Source organism: Sciurus carolinensis, chromosome 2 (genome assembly GCF_902686445.1).
Source record: "Sciurus carolinensis chromosome 2, mSciCar1.2, whole genome shotgun sequence".
Lineage (NCBI taxonomy): Eukaryota > Metazoa > Chordata > Mammalia > Rodentia > Sciuridae > Sciurus > Sciurus carolinensis.
Genome location: NC_062214.1, coordinates 133,404,515 through 133,429,800, shown reverse-complemented (window position 1 = coordinate 133,429,800; position 25,286 = coordinate 133,404,515). Strand labels below are relative to the sequence as shown.

Here is a 25,286-nt window from a genome sequence, read left to right as displayed (position 1 = left end):
CTGTATTTGAGTATTCTTCTTTGGAGAAATAAAATTATAAAGGAAAAGATATACAGATCCCTCTAGATGGGAATCCCTTCACAAAAAAAGCTTGCTTGCACCCTGATCACCCTGCAAGGAAGTCCATCAACATACATAAAGTTTCCATTCAACTTTTTAGGACCTTTTTTACAAATATAAAAGGACAACCTACTGCCACCCAACAACTGAAGAGTGGCTTCAGTCTAAAAGGAAACAAACAGAAAAAAGAAACTCAGAAGAGGCAATGCAAGTAGCAGAAGAAAACACTTCAAAACAATAATTAACAGCCTCCTGTTTAAAAGGGAATGTTACACCCATGAAACAAGAAGTATTTCTATAGAACTATCAGAGAAGAGGTTTTGGAAATTAAAACTCTGAGAGCTGAAATGAATGATTCAGTAGAATGGTTGGAAGCTACACTTGAGAAAATTCCTCAGAAAATTAACACAGTATGAAAAGGAAAGGAGAAGGAAGGTAATAAAATTAACCCAGGAGTTCCAGAAAGACAGCAGATGAAATAAAGAGAAAAAACTTACAATGGACTACGTATGAGTTAGACATTGTTTGGTCATAGCTGACAAAATGCCAAAACGAAAGAGGCTAAAGTTACAAAAGTGTTCAATGACCTCTTATAACATAAATTCTGGAGTTAGGCCATGCCTGGTTTGGGATTTTAAATCAGTCAACTCTACCAGTGTCGGTATTTTGTCCATAGGCTTGTTTTCTCTTGATAACAAATTGGGTATTCCAATTTTAAGATGACATCATGCCCTTTCATAATCATATCCAACCAGGAGAAAGAGAGAGAGAGAGAGAAACAACTTAACAAGCTCTTCTCGTATATCTGACTCATATCAGAAAACAAAACTATTCCCCAAAGCCTTACCCTCCTGCTGCAGACTTCTTTTATTTCACTCACCAGAAATGTATTACATGTTCACTCTTAGTTACAAGGAAGCTAAAAAAGCAAGTACTGAATCCCACTGAAAAGCAAGTGGGATTACCATAATTGGTTTTAACAATCATGAACTCTCTGACCTTTGGAACTGACACGTTGCTGCTTGAGTAAAATCAGGATTTTGTTAGGAAGAAATATGAAGAAAATGTCTGGAGAACAAGCAGCTAAGAGTGTTGCTATAGTTTGGATCTTACATGTCCCCCAAGGCTCAAGGGTTAAGGACTTTGTTCCCAGGTTGTCACTGTGGAAAGTAGTGGGAACTTTAAGAAGTGGGGCCTATGGGGATGTCCTCTAGTCATAGGGCCCATGGGATAGTGGGACTCCAACCCTTTTCTCTTCCTCTTTTTTTTTTTTTTTTTTTTTTTTTGCAGCCCAGCCATGAGATAAGCCACACTCCCATCAATGCACTCTCCCGCATTTTGCGCTGTCTCCCTGAGACCCAAAAACAAAAGGTCAACTGACCATGGACGGAAACCTCCAAAATTGTGAGACAAAATATATCTTTTTCTTTCTAAGGTGATTATCTCAGGTGTTTCTTACAGGAATAGAAAGTTGACTAACACAAGTATCTTCTCTAATAACGTAAAAAAATTGTCAAGAACTGAAGGACACAGATATCTAGAGGGCAAGGGCATATCAAAGATCAACCACAGTTAAAAAAAAAAAATCAAAAGACCAGGTGTATCTTCTAAACATTTCTTAAAGACATATTCAAAGAACTTGGAGCCACGCTGTACATATTCACAAAAAAACTGGATGTTAGAAAATAATAAAGCAATACCTTTGAAATTCTGAGGTTAAAGCATTTTCATCCCAGTATTCTGCACTTATTAGCAAATATTTTTTCAGATTTTCACAGTCTCAAAAAGTTTACCTCCTGTTCCTCAGAAAACTTGGAATAGAACCACCATTTGACCCAGCTATCCCACTCCTCAATTTATACCCAAAGGACTTAAAATCAGCATACTACAGTGATGCAGCCACATCAATGTTTATAACAGCTCAATCACAATAGCTAAACTATGGAACCAATCCAGGTGTCCTTCAACAGGTGAATAGATAAAGAAAATGTGGTACATATACACAATGGAATATTACTCAGCTTTATGAAGAATGAAATTATGGCATTTCCAGGTAAATGAATAGAACTAGAGAATATCATGCTAAATGAAATAAGCCAATCCCAAAAAACCAAAACCTGAATGTTTTCTCTGATAAATGGATGCTGATCCATAGTGGGGGTAAGGGGGTAGGGAAGAATGAAGGAACTTTGGATTGTGCAGAGGGGAGTGAGGTGGTGAGATGGGAAAGGCAGTAAAATGAGACATACATTATTACCATATATATATATATATGTTTATGTATATGATTACTGGTGTGACTAGGCACCATGTACAGCCAGAGGAATGAGAAGTTGTGCTCCTTTTGTGTACAGTGTGTCAAAATACATTCTACTGTCACATATAATCAATTAGAACAAATAAAAATTAATTAAAAAAAAGTTTTACCTCCCATGTACCACTTGTTGAAAAACTACCAGATTATGTGCTTCAGCAAAACAAAGGAGTAAATCAAGAAAGGATTCCAGAGACATTGAATGCAGGCCTAGAAAATACCTAAACAATATTGAAAAAGAAATATGGTAAGGCCCACAAGGGAGGTTTCCATACAGAAATCGAATACATAAAGTGTCTGTTGTGTTCAAGTGTCTTCCTAGGAAAACATTGCAAAAATTACACAGAAAACCAAGCAAATGAGATAATAACCATCTTGTAAAAAAAAACAAAAGGCTGTATCAGAAAGGAGATTTGCTTAGAAAACACTATGATATCTCATAGTATTATAATCAATAAATATTGATTCAACTACAAATCTTAACTAAATTATGAAGATGAAAGGAGAGTATATCTGTTAGATCCCAATAAGAAACAGATGGTAGACACAAATTCAGACAAACCAGAAGGGATTATTTGCAAAGATGTGGGCAGCTTGCAGGGAAATCACAGAGCTAGTGACCCAGGATTGAACCTCCAAGACCCAAAGGAGGAAGGGAAGGAGTGTCTACCAAAACCCAAAAGAGGAAGGTTAGGAGGAGGAGTCCACTAGGAAAGGAAAAATTGCCTGTGTTCAAGGGACTTTGGGAGGAAGTTGGGGTAATAAATACCCTGATAGCCTGACTTCACTCCTCAGGCCTCTGTCTGCCCCACTGTTGACCAAACCCAACAAGGACCCCAAACCGTGGGGAGCCACCAATGCAGCCTGAGAAGACTGAACAGAGGAACTGGAGGGACAAACAGAAGATATCTGGCACAGATATGATGTGATAGTGCAAAAGAACAAAACCCTCCTTTAACCACAATTAGTCAATTTTTTAACTGACGAATCAAAAGATGTGAATATTATTCAGCTATATGAAAGAAAATGTCACAAAAAATAGTAACGAACATTCCTGAAGGAGACAACTGTGTGGGAAAAGCACAGAGGCAGGAAATCTCAAGAAGTGTTCAAAGAACAAGCAGCCCAATTTGTTTGTACTTAAGGAATCTATAAAGGAAAAGCAGGAGATAAAAATGAAGTGACAGATTGAGGTCATACTGTGGTGGCTCCGAATGCCAGGCTGAGGATTCTGTATTTAAACAGTATTGAGCCTCATGAGTGACACAATGAGGGCTGAGCCCCAAGTAAATTCAATATGGAAGTGATATGTAGGATTAACTAAAATAAAATCTAAAGAACACGAGACTCCAGAGATTCTATTTCATAGTCCCAGTTAGGGTTTTCAAATGTATAACATAATGGTGGCAATGAGAAGGAAAAGGATGACATTAATCTAAAAGATGTTTCAAAACAATATTAAAAGGACTTCACTCCTTCAACAAACATCCTTTCAATACCCACCATATGCCAAACACTACTGCAGTCAGGGGGAATACTGAAGAGAACCAAGTATGCAAAACTCCTGCTCCCTTGGAGCTTATGTGCTGGTAGAGGGAAACAAACATTGAATAAAACAAGTACTATAAAAACTAGAGATTCGATGAAGAAATCCAAAGAAAGGATGTAGGATCGGAGATTTGAAATAACTAATTTGCATGTGGAAATGAGTTTGAGATGGATCTGCAATGTACAAGTAGATATGTCCAGATGACTGGAACTCAAGAATGTCAGAGTTGAATATATGAAAAGGGATTTTGTAGATAGAAACAAGAGAGCCAGAGCCGTTCTCTAAGGGATCAGCTGTTCACAGAATGATAGCTCCTTCATGTAGCCAGTAATCTTCCAGTTTCACAGGTCAAAAACAATTCTATTTTTGTCAGTGCATCCAGAGATGACTGGGCTTAGGACAACTAACATGTGCTAAAACCAAAGAGTTATGTAAAGTCAGAATTTTAACTTTAAAATGAGAAATATAACTATCGATTCAACTGTGGAACCTGTAGAAAAGTCTGTGTTAGAAGCAAGAACATGATCTGACTCCTGCTTACTAATTACAGGATCAGAGCTAGGAAAATAAAATAAACAATCTCAAGGGCTAGGATTGCCTCATGCATTCATTAACCCCATAAAGAGACATTTGCCAAAGCACAATCATGCTTTTACCTAGAAATCTATCCACTGTCGAAGAGACATGATGTCAAAGTCTTCCCCTTTCTTCTAGTTCCTTATAGAACCTTTCCCAGCATTCCTTCTTAGACTCTAGTATCATTCTTTTGAAGTTGGGATATGGTTAGAGAGTATTGTGATATGTGGAATATTGAGTTTTGATGGAAAAGAGAATGGCAACAGCATCATTTATCCCTCCCCCATAGTGGGGATTGAATCCAGGGGTAGTCTACCAGTAGGGGAAAAAGAAGAAAGGGACCCACAAAGAAAATGGATATTGTTTAATGAGAGTGGGAAAAGCAGTCTGGTACCATACTCAAGATATCATGGAAGAATGGAAGGAAGGATCAGCAATAAACACTGGTAATACAATGGATTTGGTGACCAGAAGTCATCGATCATCTCCAAGGAAGTAATTTCAACCAGGGGTGAGGTTTAAAGTCAAAGGACAAGGTGGCAATGAGTGAGTGGGTAGTGAAGATGAAGCAATAGTGTCCTCTAGAAGGGCAGGACACACCCACCATCTCTGTCTCTCCTCAAACAACTGTGACTGAGGAGGAAAAATGTCCCTTTTCTGTGGAGGAAGTCTATCTCGTCCATATTATAGAATGATCAATCTTTAGCACTGAAAGTCCCAGTGTGGGGCCTGCATTTGTGGGTAAACTGTTACTCTTGTATCCAACATTCATATGAATGTGATGCTTTATTTTGGGGAAATTTTAGATATCTATTGATGATTAGTGTTTTAAAGTTGATTATTGAGACATAATTTAACATATCGTAAGTTCCACTGGTTCTGGTGATCATTTAAAAAACAATCTCAACCCTGTACCCTAAAATTACTGGGGAGCTTCTAAAAAATACCAGTGACAGACCCTAGCCCTAGGGGTGTCTAGGACACAAATGTTACTAGTTTTTTTAAGTAACCCAGTTTACTATAATGTGTGTTCAAGGTTAAGACCCACTAGTTTAAAGGAAAGAACACACAATTTTCAACTATTTTTTAAGTTTTCTAAAAGGATAAAGTAAGCACTTAAATAGGAATGATAATGTATGCTTCTCAAAATGAGTAAATTTTTAAAAGGGTAAAAAAGAGTATTTTAAATATTTTTTGTTCTGAATTCAAGGGACAAATTTAAGAACTTAGATGAATTTAAAAAAAAAAAACAGAATTCAGTGCATTATCTTGCTAGGAAAATCATAATTTATTTTCACCTTTTGCATGAAATTCTACTTTTGATTATACAACAGGTCTAAACAATAAGAAAGTACAATTTTTAATGAAATGAATAAATGTTCCCTTTGAATGTGTAAAAGGAAATGTTTCAAGAGTCAAAGCTTCAGTCACCTTTCCAAAAGCCTTTACATGGTAAAACATAATTGATTTGTATGTAAAATGAGATTGTGTTTTCTATAAATGCATTATTCTCTGACTCCAAATCAATTAAAGACACCCTGCTATATCCACAGGAGCCTCTGAAAAAAATCAATGTTAACTCCAGAAAATGTTTTAGCATTTTAAAATGTATTCATTATAACACTGGATTGATTTATCTTGAGCAGGGTAGGTATCCAAAAAGAATATATTACTGGAATTGTTATTATATATGCCTATTGATAGCTATAAGTGAAAAAACTCACATAAAGCTATTTAGTGATTAAAAACAACACAGTGATGAGTCTCAGCTCATGATTTGAATGAGCAAGAGATACAACTTTATTTTCCTATCAATCAAATCAGTTTCTGTTGAAGTTTAATTCTGTTCATATGGAGCATGGCACTGTCTGGCTCTGCTCTTGGTTAATGTGAACAGTTACAGATTTTACCCCTTCTCTGGGGCTTGGTCCAAAACGCAGGGCAGAGGACCTTCAGTAAGAGATCCATAAGCATCTATTTTTTCCATTGCTTCCTTGCTGTCTCTATTCTCCTGAGACACCTCTAACTAAGAGTATATATGGAAAACACATGACTAATATCACACTTAATGGTAAAAGAATGTTATTTCCTAAGATCAGAAGTAAGACAAAGATGTCCACTCTAACCACTTCTATTCAACATTGTGCTGAGGGTTGTAGCCAGGTCCAGAAAGCAAGAAAGTAAAATTTTAAGAAATCTAGATGGAAAGAAAAAAGTAAAATTATCTCTATTTAAAGATATCTTATATATAGAATGTCATAATGAAACTACTAAAAAATATTAGAATTATTCAACCAGATCAGCAGGGTTGTAGCATAAAAGATCTACACAAAAATCAGTTGTATTTCTCTATGCTAACAACAAACAATCCAAAATGAAATTTTAAAAAATCCATTTGTAGTAGTATTAAAAAGAATAAAATATTCAGAAATGTAATTTTTAAAAGCTTAAAATATATTCTGAAAACTACCAAACATTGAGATAAATCAAAGCAGATCTAAATAAATTGGAAGACATCCCATGTTCATAGATCGGAAAAGACTTACTGTTTAAGATGACAATACTTTCAAAATTGATTTGTAGGTTTAATACAATCCCTGTCCAAATCATAGCTAGTTCTTTGCAGAAATTGACAAATTCTTAAATTCATATAGAAATATAAGAGACCCAGATCAGACAAAACAATCTTGAAAAAAGGAACAGTTGGAGAATTCACATTTCTCAATTCCAATTTTCCCATACAGATGCAGGAGTCAAGGCAATGTGATGCTGGCATGAGTAGACAAATGCAGATAAGGAAAACAGGATTGAGAATTCAAAACAAGCCCTTATTTTTATGGTCAATTGATTTTAATAATAGTGTAAACACAATTCAATGGGGGAGAATAGTCTTCCCCAAAAAAAAGTTCTGGATAATAGGATATGTCCATGTCAAAGAATGAAATTGAGCTCCTCTCTACATCACATATAAAAATTAATTCCAAATGCAGCAAATAGCTAAAACTATCAAACTTTTGGAATAAAATATAGGAATAAATCATGATCTTGAATTATGCAAAATCATTTTAGTCAAGACATTAAAAGGAAAAGTAACAAAAGAAAAAGAGAACTGAGTCACACACACCTGTAATCCCAGCAGCTCAGGAGGCTGAGGCAGAGGATCGCAGGGTCAAAGCCAGCCTCAGCAACTTAGCAAGGCCCTAAGCAACTTAGGGAGACCCTGACTCAAAATAAGAAATAAGGGCTGGAGTTTTGGTTCAGTGATGGAGCACTTGCCTAGCACGTGTGAAGCACTGGGTTTGATCCTCAGCACCACATAAAAATAAACAAAGTAAAGGCATTGTGTCCATCTGCAACTAAAAAAATATTAAAAAAAAAATAATAAGATAAAAATAAAAAATAAAAAGGTGTTTAAGTGCCCCTGGGTTCAATCCCCATTACCTAGGAGAGATGAAAGAAGAAAGAAAGAAGAAAGAAAGAAAGAAAGAAAGAAAGAAAGAAAGAAAGAAAGAAAGAAAGAAAGAGAGAGAGAGAGAGAGAGAGAGAAAGAAAGAAAGAAAGAAAGAAAGAAAGAAAGAAAGAAAGAAAGAAAGAAAGAAAGGGAGGGAGGGAAAAGAAAAGAAAAGAAAGAAAAGAAAAGAAAAAGAAAGGAAGGAAGGAAGGAAGAAAGAAAGAAATAAAAGAAGGAAGGAAGAAAGTTGGACTTCATTTTCAAAAAATCCTGTACTTCAAATAGGAAATGAAAAGACAACCCACAGAATGGTAAGGATTTTGCAAATCATTTACTGAAGAGATACATATATCTAAGATATATAAAGAATTCTTACAACTCCATAATAAAAAGACATATCATCCAATTAAAAATAGGCAAAAGGAGAAATAGGAACTTTCATTCATTATTGGTAGGAAGGTAAAATGGCACAGGCACTTACAAAATTGAACATACTCTTACCCTATGATCCAGCAACTGCACTCCTTTATCCAAATGAATTGAAAACACATACACACAAATACCTGCACACCAATGTTTAGAGCCACTTACTCAAAATTCCCCAAATGTAGAAGTGATCAAAATGTCCTTCAATAGACGAATGGATAAATGGTAGTACATCTTCACGATGGAATATTATTTGATGACTAAAAAAGAAAAAAGCTGTAATCGTTTGTATGGGAGGTGTCCCTTAAAAGCTCATGTGTGAGACAATACAAGAAGGTTCAGAGGAGAAATAATTAGGTTGTGATATTCTTAACCCAATCAGTTAATTAATCCCTTGATAGGGATTAACTGAGTGGTAACTGCAGTGGTAGGGTGTGGCTGGAAGAGGTGGTGGTTGGGGGCATAACTTTAGGGTACATATTTGTATCTGGCACGTGGAGTGTTTGTCTGTCTCTCTCTCTCTCTCTGCTTGCTGATCAGCATGTGAGCCACCTCCCTCTGCCATACTCTTCTATCATGATGTTCTGCCTCACCTTGAGCCCTGAGGAAGGCAGTCTGCTGTCTATGAATTGAGACTTCTGAAACCATGAGCCCCCAAATAAACTTTTCCTCCTCTACGGTTGTTCTGATTGGGTCCTTTTAATCACAGCAGTGAAAAAACTGATTAAAACAGAAATTGGTACTAAGAAGTGGGGTTATTGCTGTAACTAAGGTGACCATGTGGTTCAGAAGCTTTTTGAGCTTTTTTGGAACTGGTAGGAAGAATTTTGAGATGCTTAACAGTGCAAGTTGGAAAAGCTTTAGATTGTTGTAAGCCAAGCTTAGTGTCTGATTCTGATGGGAGCTCAGAAGGTCATAATGCCATTAGGACTGTGAACAGTGAAGACAGGGCTCAAGGGGAAAAGGAGAACACTACTGGAATTTGGAGTAGAGGCCATACATGTTATGTTCTGGCTGAGAAGTTGTCTGCATTTTGCCCATGTCCAGAAACTTTCTGTGAGACCGATTTTAAAAGCAATGGACTTCTTAATCTGGCAGAAGAAATTTCATTCAGGAGGTGGCATGGGTATTGTTGGTGACTTTTCGCCAGATTTATTGTGCCAATCAGGAGCAGAAAGCAGGCAGAAAGATTGGAAAAACGTGGACTTCAAAGGTGGGAATAAAACTGGGGCTAAGGAAGTTGCACTTAAAGATATTACCACCACTAAAGAAATGCTAAAGGCTGCCCAGAGACAATGAGAAAGATGGCTTGAGAACATCTCAGGAGCTGGCAAGATCACACCCATCTCAGGCTCAAGGGAGTAAAAGTGAAAATTCTCTGGAAAAGAGATGAGTGGGGAATCCTTCTTGCACAAGGTGACCTAGGAAGTTTCTTCAACATGCTCGACCACCCAGATACTCAGAGGCTGCTGCAGCTAAGTTCCCTGGAGGCTTGGCTACTGCTCAAGATGGTGGCAGACCTTGGCTTCAACCACACAGCGCTGGTTCTGCAGGAATGCAGTATGCTAGAGTTAGGGGGTCATGGAGGCTTTCACCAAGATTTCAAAGGAAGGCCTTGGAAGTCAGGCATAGGACAGAGTCCCTGCAGGCACTCCCTCAGAAGGCAAGGTATAGAGATTTGAGGAAGAAGCTGAAGTTGCTTTGGAGACCCCCCAGATTAAGAAATGCCAGTAACTTGGGACATCATCCTAGGAAAGCTGCAGGAATTGAGCAGAGACAAACCAACAGAGAGGCCACTTGGGCTGCAACCAATGTGGGCACAGGGGTGGAGCTACACAAGCCCTTTGGAGAAAACATCATGATACCATGTGCCCCAGATGCTGAACAGAACTACAGGACTTGTTTGCCCAGCTGGATACCAGTCTTGGTTTGGTCCTACCTCTTCTCTCTATGCCCCTAGTTTTGTGAATAGAAATGTTTACTCTGTATCTTTAAATATTGGATACTGGTAAATTTTTCTGATTTTACAGGATCTCACAATGCAAAATTGCCTTGAGCCTTAGAGAAGACTTTGGACTTGAACTTTGAGCAATCTCGGTACTGTTGAGATTGTGGGAACTCTTGGGAATGAATCAAATGTATTTTGCATTGTCAGATGAGTGTGAGTTTTGGGGGGCCAGGGCAGAATGTTATGGTTTGGATGTGAGGTGTCCTCCGAAAGCTCACGTGTGAGACAATGCAAGAAGGTTCAGAGGAGAAATGATTGGGTTTTGAGAAGGTTCAGAGGAGAAATGATTGGGTTGTGAGAGTCTTAATCCAATAAATGAATTAATTCCCTGATAGGGATTAACTCAGGTAGGGCGCGGCTGGAAGAGATGGTCAGTGGGGGTGTGACTTTGGGGTATATGTTTTTATCAGACAAATGGAGTCTTCTCTCTCTGTGCTTCAGATCATCATGTGAGGCACGAACTTCTGCCACACTCTCCTGCCACACTTTTCTACCATGATGTTCTGCCTCACCTTGAGCCCCAAGAAATGGAGCCAGCCTTCTATGGACAAAGACCTCTGAAACTGTGAGTCCCCAAATAAAAATTTTCCTCCCCTAAAATTATTCTGGTCAGATCTTTTAGTTGCAGCAGCAAAAAAGCTAACTAAAACATAAGCTATCAGGTCATGAAAAGACATCAAGGAGCCATAAAGTGCATTTTTAAATGAAATAAGCCAATTTGAAAAGGATACAGTCTATGCAATTCTACCTATATAACATGATGGAAACACTAAAAAGATTGGTGGTCATTCAAGGTTTGGGGGAAATTGGGGTGGGAGGAATGAATAGGCAGAGCACCCGCAATTTGGGGACAGTAAAACTACTCCATATAATACATGTCATAAATTTCTGAGAACTCATACAATGCACAATACAAAGCATGAACCCTAATGTAAACTATGGTCTTTAGTTAATAATAATATGTTATTATTAATATATTGACTCCTATAATAAATGTACCACTCTAAATAAAGTTAGATGTTAATAACAGGGGAAACTGTGTGGATATGTGGAGGTTGGATGGTAGGAAATATGTGGAACTCTGATATTTTCTATTCATTTTTTCTATCACCATAAAAAAATAACATTAATTATTTTTTTTAAAATAGGCAATGGTTATTCTCCCTGCTCTTCAGAGCTTTCTCTCTCTCCAGCATCTTTACTTCTAATTTCTAGGACTCAAAATCACTGCCATGTCTTCTGAAGAAGAAAAGCTCTTGGTGGGAAGACTCAACTTCAATACTGATGAGCAGGCACTGGAAGACCACTTCAGCAGCTTTGGACCTTTTCTGGTGGTTGTTGTCAAGGACTGGGAGACTCAGCCATCCCAGGGTTTTGGCTTCACCACCTTCACCAACGCAGAACATGCCTCCAATGCCACGAAAGCCATGAAGGGAGATTCTCTGGATGGTCAGCAGATCCATAGGGACCATGCAGACAAATCTACCGGGGGCACCAGAGGGAGTGCCTTTGGGGCTCATGGGCATGGTGGCAGCTACTCTAAAGGTGGTGGGAACCAGGGTTAAGGGAGTGACAGGTATCACAATCAACTTGGAGGATATAGATAGATATGGATACAGACCGTCCCCAGACTACAGTGGCAGAAAGCACGGTGGCTATGACCGCTACTCAGGAGGAAATTACCTAGACAATTACGACAACTGCGTTGAGGCATATACACGTAAAGTAGATGCACACAAGGAATAACACTTCTGATCCAGCATCATCCTTCCAAATTGCTGTATTTATAAAGATTTTTGGAGCTGTGCTGAAACATTTTTTTTAGTGCATCTATTTTTGAGTTGAGCTCCCAAGGTAGCTTGTTAAAAGACCTTTTAAAAACCTCCATGTAAATTGTTTTCTAGTTAAAGACAAATTCTGGGACTTTTGTTGAGCCCAGGTATTTTTCCTTTTACCAGGTTTTTAGTTTGAGTTCTCAAGATCATTGCTTCTGGAAAAAGAAAATGTTTGGCCAGGCTAATTTTTTAAAGCTAAAGTGGGGACATTTTAAAAACCTGTACACAATGTTTATCATGACTAGAAAGCAATTTCCAAGTGTACCTATAAACAATCTGTGTCAAGAACACTTTTCCTAAAATTCAAGATTACCACCCTGATTACACAGGCAACCTTCTTAAAAATGTTTGTGAATGTTACTTTTAAATGCTGGAAGAAAAAATATTCTGTCGTGTCTCTAGATTAAATACAAAATAGGGCTGGGGATGTGGCTCAGTGGTTGAGTGCCCCTGAGTTCAATCCCCAGTACCCAAAAACTAAATAAAATAAAAAATATGAAACCTATACACACACACCACAAAAAAGGCAATGGATATGAATAGACAGATTTCCAAAAAAGATAAACAAATGACCAATAAGCACATTAAAGATGGTCAATATCATTAGCCATAAGTGAGATGCAAATCAAAACTACATTGAGATGCCACCTCACCTTCACTAGGATGGCTATAATCAAAAAGATACATAATAGTATTTGTGAGGATGCAGAGATATGGAACACTGATACACTGTGGATGGGACTATAAAATGGTAGTCACTTTGGAAAAGTTTGGCAGTTCCTCAAAAGCTTAAACGTAGAGTTACCACATAATCCAGTAATTCTACTCCTGGGTATACACCTTCTATGTCTATTTTTAAGAATATAGAAATCTTTTCCAGAAGTCCCCATCACAGATTTCCCTGCATTTCTCATTAGCCAGAATCATGTTTTATGCTCTTTCCTAAATCATCCTGGGTATGCCTCTGTGTGTGTGTGTGTGTGTGTGTGTGTGTGTGTGTGTGTGTTGGGGGTGATGGGTGGAGTAGGAGGAACTGACTATAACTGGTGTAGACTAATCAGGATTTAACCATGTCAGGAGGGTGAGGTAGGCACAAAATCAAGACTCTGCTGGCAAGGAAGAAGGAGGCAGAAATACAGGGTACGCACCAGTGGACCCTGCTATAACACAGACAAAAGAGAAACATGAAATGAAAATTTCACTCTACTTTCTTCAGTTCAGAATGAGGTATGTGCCCTCCCTTCTGTGAAGTCAAAACTACAGCAAGATTTCGATTGCTTCCTGGAAATATTTGATTCCTCCAAGGATCTGCACACCCCATCCCCCTAAAAAAGCAACTGTTGCTTACTAAGAAAGATACACAGGAGGAAGCACCCCATTTTTCTGCTGCACGGTGCCTTGTCAGGATGGAATGTTTGGAATTGTGGTAGCCATCCTACAAATATGAGGCCAGCTACCTATTAAAATGTAAACAAATTTTTCCCTTTGAAATCCATGGGAGTCTATCTGTGACAGAAACAGAAGCTGAGGCGTGAAATGACTTTCTCTGTGTCTCATGTGAAGCTTGTGGTTATCTCATTATTACATTCAGCATTTCTAAACTCTTAGTTCAGTACATTCAAACATGTTGACCATTTTTAGAGTTCAAAACATGTGTTGTTACTTACTTTAACCTCAGTGTTGGACTCAACAGCCTTAGCACACATGCTGGTCATCAGAAACCTACTTGAAAGCTGAGTTACTCATAGGACTATCTTCACTCATCTGTTTTATGAGACAAACATTCATCTTAACAAAAACTGGTCAGTGAGGGCACACCATCCTGTTCTGCTGTAGATTCTGCCTTTCAGTAGGCCAGCATGTATAACTCACCTAGTATGCACAGGGCCCTGGGTTTGATCCTCAGCACTGCAAAATAAAAATAAATCCACCATTATGAAGCAGAGGCAAACTTAATTTAAAAAGCCAACTGCCTTTCTGGTTCAAGGTTTTGTTAGCTCAGCAGGAAGGAGCATTATGAATGCCAACAAACCCTGTGGCTTCATGCTGTCAATTTTGTTTTTTCTGTTTCTGCAGTTGTGGTGCAGTGATTTGGTGAAGGAACAGTTAGGCCAGAGTAGTTGTTACCCCTGAAAAAGAACCATCACTGAAGACTTTTGAGTTTGCTGTTATCTGAATTGCACACTTCAGTCATCTGTAAAATGAGAGAGTTGAACAAGAGCATCTCAAAAGTTCTTTTCTGTTCTAAAATTCTATGATTCTCTAATCAATAGTCTGACTTTTTTAAATGTGAGAAAGCCTCAAGAAACCTTTAAAATAATCTTCCAGCTCATTCATGCAGTTACAATTTATTTATTCAGAATTATACTACATAACAGTAGCAGTCATACACAATCCTAAAAACTAATTCACTCTTGAAATTAACTTCTTTTGCCCTTTGAATAGTTTTGATGTTCCATTTTAAAGTGCCTAGGGGTATATTCCAATCGAATATGCCACATAATCTCAACATAAATTGTTGAGAAAAAAAAGTATTCTTATTTATCCCAGGAAAGATGCTCCTACATAAAAATACTAAGTATTAGAGGGAATTTCCTTGGGTGAGAAAGTATTGGACACTGTTATATGATCATTTATTTTTAAAACTAATAATGAGGTATTTTTAAATGTTAAATGCTGATTCTCTTTAATGAAGAATTATAATTCAGTGTTCATTTCATTTTCTATAAAAGATCAGCCGAATTTCTTAATGCAAAATGAGCTTGTCCTGATGCTTTTGATTCTCAGTGAAACTCACTCAGACTCTTACTGAGTTAAAGTCTCATCAATTTCAGAGAGAATAAATATATAATTTATTTGAATTATAATATTTCCAAAGTGGAAATCAAGGTGTGTGGTTTAAATTCACGGATCTCCTCCATGAAATCAGACATTAACATGGCCCCCGTTTAATCCCTCCCTCCTTCCTCTGGCTTTCATTGTCTTCTCTCTTTAGTTCTCTGTTTTCTTCTTCCCTTCACAGATATTTGCTATATAAATATAAAACATATATGTGTGATCCTTGTAGATCTAGCCCAGAATGTTATCATAAAAGAAACACAGTCCACAAACAAAAAGGAGTTCAAAAAGAAAGCAGGTCGCTCATGTGTAATGTTCAAACACCAAAAAGAGAGCACGTGCTTCATATCAACACTTTTGAAAAACCTCTGTATCCTCTCCCATCCCCTGGCTTCACACATCCAGGCAATCCCTTCCTTCTTTCTGGAAAACTCTCCACTCAACCCTAGCTTTCATATTCTGTCCCACTCTTACTGTTTCCAATTCTTATCATAAAAATGCAAAAAACTAAAAGAGGAGAAAGACTGGAAAAGATATTTTGGTAATTTTTGTTCAATTACCCTTTCCAAGTACATTAAAAGTTATATGAAAAAGCACAGTTTCTACCTTTAAAAGCCTATAATCAAATGAGGGATGTTCAACATTTTTTAAATTATGAAAAATCAAGAATTCTGCCAAACATCAAGGATATAAAGATTAATAAGCAAGAGCCTTTGCCCTGGAGAAGTTGATAGCCCAGCATGGAGGGGTCACATGGACAGATAATGAAAATGCAATATGATAAATACTAAAATAGGATTTACACTAAAAGTGCTATGGAAACTTAACATGCCTTCCTTTAAATGACTCACTTACCAGAACTCTTAATTAATAATATTAGTTTTTTCCTTATTACAGGAACTCCAGTTTTGAATTGAAAACAATTCATCATTGTTTTGTCAGACTCCTTGCCTCCAGGTCTAACCAGTCTCAAGTTTTGCAGCTTCATTTTTACTTCATAATAAGATCCTCCCAATATATGATAGGGTCAAGTGAGGATGATGGGAGAAAGGGAGAGAAAAACCCTAGCATTTATCTTCTAGAGAAAGAAAATCTGAAATGGTACGAAACTTGTTAGAGGTGTCAGAAGTATATGGATTCAATTTTATGAACTATGAAACATATGGTTTGTTTTATGTTGGGGTCCATAGCAGTATGGGAATCAAAAAAATTTCACAAAGGTTAAAAACAAAAACTCACCACTATGTCCAAGTAATATGCATCCTCCCCAACATTTTTACTCACATTACTTATCATCAGACTCTGTTCCAGTTTCTCCTATTCTGAGTCGTCTAATACACTTCCAGATTAATTATCCTAAATAGTGTTTCATCATGTCATTCTCTTTATTAAAAAAAAAAAAAAACTACAATAACTCAACAGTTTGAGGGAGCTCAAATTCTTGAGCTTCACGTGAAGATGTAAAAGTTTTGTCCTGGACTATCATCTTTGTAATCTTATTTCTTTTTACCCCTAAATCAACCATATTCTCCAGTAAACTCAAATGCTCAAACTTTCCAAGAAATATCCACTGATTTATCTGCTTGGCAACTCTTTTCCTCAGAACCACTTCTCCTCCCTTCCAGCAACATCGTTTCAGTTACTTTGTCCTTATAAGTAACCCTGATTTCCATTGGCAATTGATCCAGTGCTAACACCCAACCCAAACTGCTCCAATGAGTCCTTTCCCTGAGGGATTTAGAATGGGAACTGAGGGAGTCCAGGCCCAAGTCAGTCATCATTTTCTGCCACAGAGTCCAGAAAGAAGAGAAAGTCAAAGTAAGAAATAAATCAAACATAAAAAAATGGGACAAAGACAGGATATAAAGGACTGTAAAGAACCATGGCCATACATTCCATTCATCTGATCCAGCTGCATCCTACTGTTAGGACCCAAGAGTCATTATCACAGTCATATTAATAAAGTACTTCCTTTGCCAACTTGTTTTTTTTTTGTTTTTGTTTTTGTTTTGTTTTGTTTTTTTGTACCAAGGATTGAACCCAGGAGTGCTTAACCATTGAACCACATCCCCAGACTTTTTATTTTTTATTTTGAGACAGGGTCTCATTGAGTTGCTTAGGGCCTCGCCAAGTTGCTGAAACTGGCTTTGAATTTTGAATCCTCCTGCCTCCTCCTACCAAGCCACTAGGATTACAGGCATGAACTACCTCTCCCAGCTTAACCTTATTTTTTGTTATTGTTTTTAATTTTTTTTTTAGTTCTCAATGGACCTATATTCTATTTATTCATTTATTTATTTATTTACTTATATGAGGTGCTGAGGACTGAACCCAAGTCTTCGCAGGCCTCACACATGCCAGGCAAGTGCTCTACCACTAAGCCAAAACCCCAACCCCTTAACCTTATCTTAAACCAGCTTTGCTGCTTGCATCCTGAAAGAGTTGTGATTGATCAAATCACAGTTGCGTTTTCAAGAGTTCACTCCATCCACAATATGGAAGAAGGATGAGCTAATAAGAAAGCAGAAGCAATGAGACCAGTCATGAAGCCATTGAAAGAATCCAGGAACAGAATTTGGATGTTGGAGGTGAATAAGGGTGACAGGGACTGAGGGTGACCTGGAAGCTGCACAACTGGGCTGAAAGGAAAAGGCAACATTGCAGAATTTGGGTGCTGATAATGAGCTCAGCTGTGACTAAGATAACTTGTGTGGATGCACCTAACACGATTCTTAGGCCATGGCAGGCGCCCTATTGTCAGAGTCCTAAATTTCCTCCGATTTCTATCTTTGTCTCCCTTGTAAGGCTATAAGCTCCTGCAGGGGAAGATTACACGCTAGACTCTCCTTTGCCCTCACAATGATGACTCAGGTCCTGAAACACTATAGACATTCAGTATTTGTTAATTTTATTTGATTTTAGGCAAGACAGTTTTGTTTTGATTGCTTATATGAAAACATTTTGTCAAAGTGAACAATCAGAGTAGTATTGTATAGAATTGCGTTAGATCAAGAATTGAAAGACTACTCTCCTCTCTATAATCTTGTTTCATTTTGGACTAGTCTTAAAAAGGCCTAAATTCTAATAAAAGATCATTTTCTTTTTGATGAAAAAGAAATAAATAAAATCAAGACCCAAAGAGAATAAATAAATGAGCTTTTCATTTATAAATATGTATAAATCTGAAAATGCTCAGTAAATATCAATACTAAAAAATAAACCTGAAAACTGAATACAGATCCTGACTCCAAATACGAACACAAACTAATCAAAGTCAAGAATTCAGATTTTGAAACAGCTTCCACTGTTGAATTTTAATATGTATCTGAGATATACCTATAAAGTTTGGGGGGAATTGATTTTTTTCCTAATTCTCTATTAAGATTATTTTCATTATCCATATATATTATGTCTAATGTCTCTATAATATGTAATTATACATAATTTGTAATTACTATATAACTATGTTATAAAGTATTATAACTATATTATATATCATGTCATATATAATTATCATATCATGTTATATCATATCATATAGTATTATATAATTATAATATAGACTATAAAATCACATATATATTAGAGTGTAAATTTGATAGACTTTTAAATTAAATATTTAAAAATTCAACTTAACTAATTCTACTCCCATTGGAGGTATACAATCAATCAAAAAATTGTGGCTGGGCGACTTTTATTTACCTAGAAAAAAAGGAAAGAAAATGAACTATGGTACAAGCATAGCTTCTGTGTATGATCAAAATACCTCTGCAGACCTTCATGGAAGAAGTCACAATCAGGAAAAAAACTTTTAAAAACCCAATACATGAACTGAGAAGTAGTGAAACATCCACCAACCATGGTATAAAAATTTTACCCATGGGGGCATTCTTTGAAGTTAAGGAGAGTTATTTCTAGGAGATGTCTGTTAAAATGCATGCTTTTACTAAAAGTGACAAAGTGCTGTTTTGCTGATGCCTGTAAATGCATTGCCATGATCGGTTGGTTTTACTAGTTCCCTATCACATTACAGAGAAACATGGTTCAGCACTTTAGCCCCTGCCTATCTTCTCAACCTCATTTTTTTATATTCTTCTTCTTGAAGCAAATAATCCCCTCCACCTGTACAGCTGATGCTTTCAAAATTTAGACAAAAGAGCTCTCAGAAAAGTCTTTCCTCCTTCAACAGATGAATGGATAAAGAAAAAGTGCTATTTATACAAAATGGAATATTATTCAGCCATAAAAAAAGAATGACTTTGACTTTTGCAGATACATGGATGGAACTAGAGAGTATCATGCTAAGTGAAATAAGCCAATCCCCAAAACCAAGGGTTTTTCTCTTCGAAATGCAGATGCTAACACACAACAAGGAGTGAGGGAGAGAAGAATAGAAGTTCAGAGGATTTAACAAAGGTGAAGAGAGGGAAGGAGGGATAGGAATAGGAAAGACAGTAGAATGAATTGAACATAACTTTCCTATGTTTATATATGAATACACCATCAGTGAAACTCCACATCATGTACAATAAGAATGGAATCCTAATTAGAATAAGTTATACTCCATGTTATGTATAATATGTCAAAATATACTCTACTGTTATGTATATATAAAGATAACAAATAAATAAATTATGAGATTAAAGGTCAAAAAAAGAAAGAAAAACCTTTACTCCTCACTGTAACCAAAGTAGGGTCCTACAATCCCATAACTTCTTTCAGAGAACCAATAACAGTCTGTTATTTTTGTATATGTTTTCATTTACTTATTCGATGTCTCCCTCCTTCAGTTGGATAAAAGTCCTTTTAGGGCAAGAACTTTGAGTTTATTATTCTCTATTATAATTCTAGCTCCTACACATGTGCTAAGAACATAGAGTCCCAATAAGGATTTGCTAGACAAGTAGACAAATAACAGCATTCTGGATGTTGTTCTGACTATATATATCAAAAGATAAAGCAGTCACAGAGCACTCAAATAATTCTTTTAGGAATTTCTTTTAATTTTTAGATGTTGATAGACCTTTATTTTATTCATTCATTTATATGTGGTGCTGCAAATCTAACCCAATGCCTCACACATGCTAGGCAAGCACTCTGCCACTGAGCCACAACCCCAGCCCCTCTTTTAGGAATTTATCTTAAGGAAATAATAGGAAATATAGAGATTTATGCAAAATTGTCATCACAGATTTGTTTACAAAGGGGAAAACTAGAAATGACCTCAATATCCAGAAATATGTATTCTATAATGACATTTAAAAATAATACTTAAGGCCTGGGGATACAGCTCAGTTGGTAGAGTACTTGCCTCACATGCACAAGGCCCTGGGTCCAATTCCCAGTACCACAAAAAAAAAATTAATTAATTAATTAACTAATTAATTAAATAAAAATAGTACTTAATGGCATGAGAAAATGTTCATGATATAATGGTAAATGGAAAAATCAGGATAAGAGTTTATATAGTATGATCTTGATATTACAAAAAGGAGGTATAGGCACACAAAAGAATTGTTTTATATATCAATGTACTAAAACATTAATGGTGCTTACTTATTGGTGATGGATGCATAATTTTTATTATTAAAGATATCCCATATTTTTTAGAAAAAATATACCTGCAATGAATATGTATTACTTTTACAAATGAATAAAAGAAATACATTTGGGGGCTGGGTTTATGGCTCAGTGGTAGATCACTTCCTAGCGTGTGTAAAGCCATACATTTGTGGTGGAAAACAAATTTTTTTAATCTAAATAAACAGCTAATGTGTGAAAACTACTGTGCTAATTACTGAAGGTTTCAACACTTTTGAATAGATGATTAACACTTTTCCTGTTCTCCAGAGGTTTGTAATTTATGACTTAAGTAAATTATTTCCAAACTCATGACAGCTGGCAATAGGAACCATCAACAACCCTGGAGGAGGAAGAATGAAGGCATAATAATGGCAAGATGGCATGAGGCAGAGTACAACAGTACAAAGGAAAAGAAAGGAAATGAGTAGAGCGATGAGAGGACGCCTAAGATAAACTTCAAGTGGTCTATCTATCAACAAATACTGAGGACCCACTGGGCCAGGTATTTTGCTAGACTATCAGGGGCAGGCAAGTAGGAAAATCAGTTATATTAGAACTCAGTTTTATGATTATGCATAAGATATTCTGGGAGTATAAACAAGGAACATCTAAGTGATAATGAAATGGGAATGGTCAGAAAACTCAGAGAACAAAGTACAGAATACTAAGCAAGGGAGGAAAAAAAAGCAAAGTATAAAATCATATGGCTATCAGGATGCTTTAAGCTGCATGCAGGTCTAACTAGAAACCCCAGGCATCTTTTGGAAGATAAATATCACTTCCTCAGCTCCATATAAAATGCAGTTGCAAACCAGGTATTGTGGCACATTGCTTCTAATCCCAGATAATGATGCTGAAGCAGGTGGATCACTTGAGCCCAGGAGTTCAAGACCATCCTGGACAATATAGCAAGACCCTGTCTCAAAAAGCAAACAAAATGAATAAAAATTAAAAATAACTAAAATGCAGTTGCCTAAATGGCAAATGTGCAAACTTCACTGAATAACCTTTTTCTTTTTTAGATATAGGTGGACCTAATACCTTTATTTTATTTTTATGTGGTACTGAGGATCGAACCCAGGGCCTCACACATGCTAGGTGAGCCCTCTACCACTGAGCCACAACCCAGCTCCTGAATAACTTTTTATTGTGTAAATCCAGATGTAATTAATATTTATCAAGAGACAAGTGTGCCTCAGGCATTTTTACCTGTTATTTCACTTATAACAGAAGATATATAAATAAATAAACAAAGCAACTAACTCACTCTTTCTCATCCACTAGTGGCACACCAGAGTGCAAGACTTCAGGTGGCAGCAGGTCTGAAGTCACCAGACAGAGAAGATCTGAAAGGCTGAGAAAAGGCTTTTTTTTAATTTTATTGCCAGTCTTTTCCTGAAAAGAAGAGGGGAATCAAACTGATTTAATACACTGGGTACATGGTAGGATCAATACATCATTTATTTTTAGGTCTCAATCTTCCCTCTTTTGAAGGGCATTTAAATTCAGCTTGGTGGGATGATGTGGGCAGAGCTGAACACAGGGATGACTTAGTTTCCCATCCTTGTGCCTTTTGAATACCCTAGAGCTATCTTTACACTGAAACCTAAAAGTAAAGAAAAAAAGAAACTGCAATCACTGCCTCTGTTTTCCCAAATTCTAAGATCCCATGTGGACCATAACAACATATGAAATGATGGCCATAAACACCAACTGAATTAATATTTTGAAAATAAAAAGTAATAAAATATTTATATTGTTTGCCAAAAGAGCCTCTAGGCTACTTTAAAAGAAAAAAAAAAACTTTACTTTCAAGCCTTAATCTAAAGTATAAATCCTGAATGTGTTTTTAAATCTTATTTTGAATAATTAAGACTTTGGGAACAACCCATAATGCCAATATGCTGGTGTAATAGCTAAAAAAGATTTGTCACGAACTAATATATTAAAATCAATTCAGTTAGCTTCCAGAAGGGGTAATCTACTATATTTTCAAATCTACCATACTAAATATATTACATGACTCAAGTACACCTGTTGATTAATTTACGTCTAGCACATTGACCACTGACATAAGAACCATATGTCAAGTAACATTTAAAAGGATCATTATCTGTTCCTTTTAAATAACCTGGTTAGACACAACAGTTCTCTGACTTTTCTTTCACCCTCAGTACATTTACCTTTGGTCATCCTTTCCTGCTGGTTGTTCAAGGCCAAGTAGGTGACCCCTATGTTGGTCAAAAATTAATCTCTTTCCTTTCTACTGTTGAGGTCAGCCAAGGCTCCTCAATAGTTTTTGGATCACATGAGAAGCCTCTTGGATCTTTCAGTCTTTTCTTCTACCTATTGTATCATCTGCCAGGATAGGTCAGAGTCTTGCTGACCACATGTGACTTCCCTTGGAAGCATAAGGGACATTTCCTTGTCCAATGACCCTCCTCTTTGCAGAATGCACACTGGTTGTCTTCCTGTTCTCTAGGGTCGTCACAGTTCCCCTGATTAGGAAGTCAGGTGACTTACTGAGTCGCAGGAACTTTAGAGGGGTCCCCTGTCATTCGTAGTGTCCTGGTTGACCTTGGAGGGCAAGGGTCAAAATATTACTTTTTTTCTTAACCCTTTAATTTCCCTGGGCTTTGGTCTTCAATCTTGGTTGTTGAATACCCAGAGATCCAGGATCACCAGTCTTAAAGTGGAAGTAGTAGCTTTTAATTTTAATTTATAATTTTATAATAGAGTAGGTGTCATAGCCTATCTGTTCAATAGATGATGGTTTATTGTCTTAAATTAATTCAGGTTATTCTGTTAGAAATGTTACTTCTAAAAAACATTAACAGGCAATAATTATAAAGTTTTATGAGGAAAATAAAAAATGAAATTAATAAGAGCAAAATATATTTAGCTTGTATAATAGTTCTGACCAAGAAACATATTTTTACAATAGCACTAATATACCTTTGATATTTGTTTAGCCTCTACAAAAAAAAGTCAATTTAATTATACATAAAATCATCTACAAGTTCTATTTCTTTTTAAAACCTTTTTATAACCTTTTAAGACCTTTTATAATTTACCCAAATTCTTACTTAGTTTTGTACTGTGCCTGTTTCTGCCTTGGGATTGCAGTAATCTTTATGACAAAAACGTATTCTTCCATACTGAACTGTCAATGAGCTCAATTTTAGGCTACTTTCAGTCCTAACATGCAGCAAGACAAGAAGCAGAGCCTTATTCCAGGTGAGGCCGGACTTTTGACAATCTTATTCTTTGCCTTTGAGTCTAATCTTTGCTCCCTTTCTAAATATCATTCTATAAGTTCTCATATATCATTTTTCAAATCTATTTGAAAGACACTTAAAATAATAACACCATATCTGAAACCATGACTAAATCAGAAAAGCTAAGAGAGCTCTTAATTTCCTTTCCTTTTCCTTTTTTGTTTAAAAAAATGGCAAACATTTCCATGTTGCGCCTTGCCCATCTTTAAATCAATCAAACTCTCATTGTCTCTTCACAAATACATTTAAATTCATACTCCTGTGTAAAGAATAATGTAATTCTTCGTGTAACTTATTGATAACAGGTTACTTTTTTCTAATTATAAAATATTAAATGACATCACTAAATCCCAATTTAATTTTTTCTTTTGAGAATAAATGAAATTAAAATAAAGTAGAATGTATTTGTTTACAGGTATACTCCCCAGGTGACCAATGTCCAATCTTTTTAATTATCAGAGTTGTATAGTTTGGAATGCTAAGCATTTGAGCACATCTAATTATCTTTGCTTGAAGATTATATTCAGAATACAATTAGAAGCATACATACATAAACCTAAAAAAGACTGTCCCTGCAAACTATTTTAGTTTGGAGGACACATGCTTAGTAAAATGTTTTCATAAACTTTGCATTGCAGGAGATTTACACATTTGGGGAACACAAATATGTTTAACACATAAAGAAGTCAGTAATAATTAGTATCACAGCTACACAGGTGTCTCATATATACATATATTTTACATATTAACTTGGCTTTTACTTTTGAAGTAAAATTCAGAATCCATGTCTCCATGGCTTATGTGGATAGTTTTCTGACAGAAGGAATGCGGGTCCATCATTTCTCTGGAGGTGTGGCAAGACACCTAGCAAGGAGACACTGTGGCTGAAGTGGATGGAACTACCAATATCCACCTACCACTGACCACCCAAACCTCTAGCTGTGGTGGAACTTACTTCAAATTCCATTTTTCATTTAATCTTGTTTATGTTAGGTTTTTATTATTTGTAATCAAGAGTACCAAAATAGTACCCTCCCTGACAATTATTGTGGGAAAGTAATTATGCATATGTTACTACCAAGTTTTCTTTGGTTTTGTGTAGCAGATATATACAATTATCTAACTAAGCATGAACTAATTTACTCATGTAAGAAGAATTTCAGAGGAAGAAATCCAGAGCTGGTACAGACATTCATGAAAGTCACAAGCTCCTTCTGGCTTCCTGTTCTACAACGTTATCTTAAAGTTGCAAGAAGACTGCTCTACTTGCAATCAGGAAGAAGAAAGGAAGGGAAAGAGGAAAAGATCTAAGGCAGTTGAGCATATTCCTTTTAATTACTGTTAAAAAAATAAAGTATTTCTAGAAGC

General features: G+C 36.4%; 1 pseudogene; it reads left to right on the top strand.

Moving 5' to 3' along the window:
* The first annotated feature begins 11,616 nt into the window (after positions 1 to 11,616).
* LOC124976567 (RNA-binding protein 3-like) lies at positions 11,617 to 12,130 on the top strand (annotated as a pseudogene).
* Positions 12,131 to 25,286: the final 13,156 nt, after the last annotated feature.